Source organism: Trichosurus vulpecula, chromosome 3, assembly GCF_011100635.1.
Source record: "Trichosurus vulpecula isolate mTriVul1 chromosome 3, mTriVul1.pri, whole genome shotgun sequence".
Lineage (NCBI taxonomy): Eukaryota > Metazoa > Chordata > Mammalia > Diprotodontia > Phalangeridae > Trichosurus > Trichosurus vulpecula.
The window spans coordinates 195,396,761-195,397,729 of record NC_050575.1 but is presented as its reverse complement, the minus strand read 5'-3'; the positions used below and the strand labels follow the sequence as shown (position 1 = coordinate 195,397,729).

The 969-nt window shown below is 50.4% G+C and overlaps 1 pseudogene; it reads left to right on the top strand.

The window, feature by feature from the left end:
• Positions 1–325: 325 nt before the first annotated feature.
• Positions 326–751, top strand: LOC118845021 (annotated as a pseudogene).
• Positions 752–969: the final 218 nt, after the last annotated feature.

Below are 969 nucleotides of genomic sequence, written 5' to 3'. Positions count from 1 at the left end.
GGTAAGTGTCCAATCTAGGCATTTCCTGACTCTAAACCCAATGCTCTTTGCATTGCACCGTGTTGCCAATCCGATGATAACTGCCCTGGACCTGTCTAATGATCTTCTACATGAAGGTCTCATCGGGATTAAATGTAATGTGAAAACACTGAGTTTGTAGGAGGAAAGAGAATGGACAGCAGATAATTGGGGGAAAGGTGGTGGTGACGCTGTTTCTGGGCATGAAATGGGGATATAGAGCATTTGTCTTTGGCAAAAAGGGTAGGGGAGCCACTCCCCATCTCTCTCTCCTCTGCTCTTCAGCTTTGCCCCTCACCCCCTGAGAATGTACGCCTGCGCCAAGTTCATCTCTACCCCTGCCCCTTGTGAAGAGCAGCTCTCAGCTGCTGAATAGACTGTTATCTGCACTGGTGCTAAAACGGCCAGAGGTTCCACAGATGAAAACGTTAGCATTTTGGCAGCATCCGGTCCCTTGACCTCACTTGTCCCCAGATGTGGATTCCAAGCTAGCTCTGTCTCAAAGGACATTGACGCAGCAGCCAAGTTCTTTGGGGCTGGGGCTGCCACTGTGGGGGTGGCCGACTCTGGAGCTGGGATTGGGACTGTGTTTGAAAGTCTCATCATTGGTTATGCCAGGAACACTTCTCTGAAGCAACAGCTCTTTTCCTACGCCATCCTGGGCTTTGCCCTGTCTGAGGCCATGGGGCTCTTTTGCCTGATGGTGGCCTTCCTCATCCTCTTCTCCATGTGATGGAGCCATTTCTATCCCCCAACGTTTCTGAATGTTCCTCCTCGTCCTCCTGGTCCTTCCATGTCTCTTCCAGCCTGTGGATACCTCCCCCTCCATCTTACCAGGACAACCCTGGGGAAAGCCATGGGCTCAGGGTTTGACAGAGTGAAGACAAATAAGTACTGTATTAATAAGCTATTTAAAAGGGGAGATAGGGGACATATTGCCTGTGTTATGAG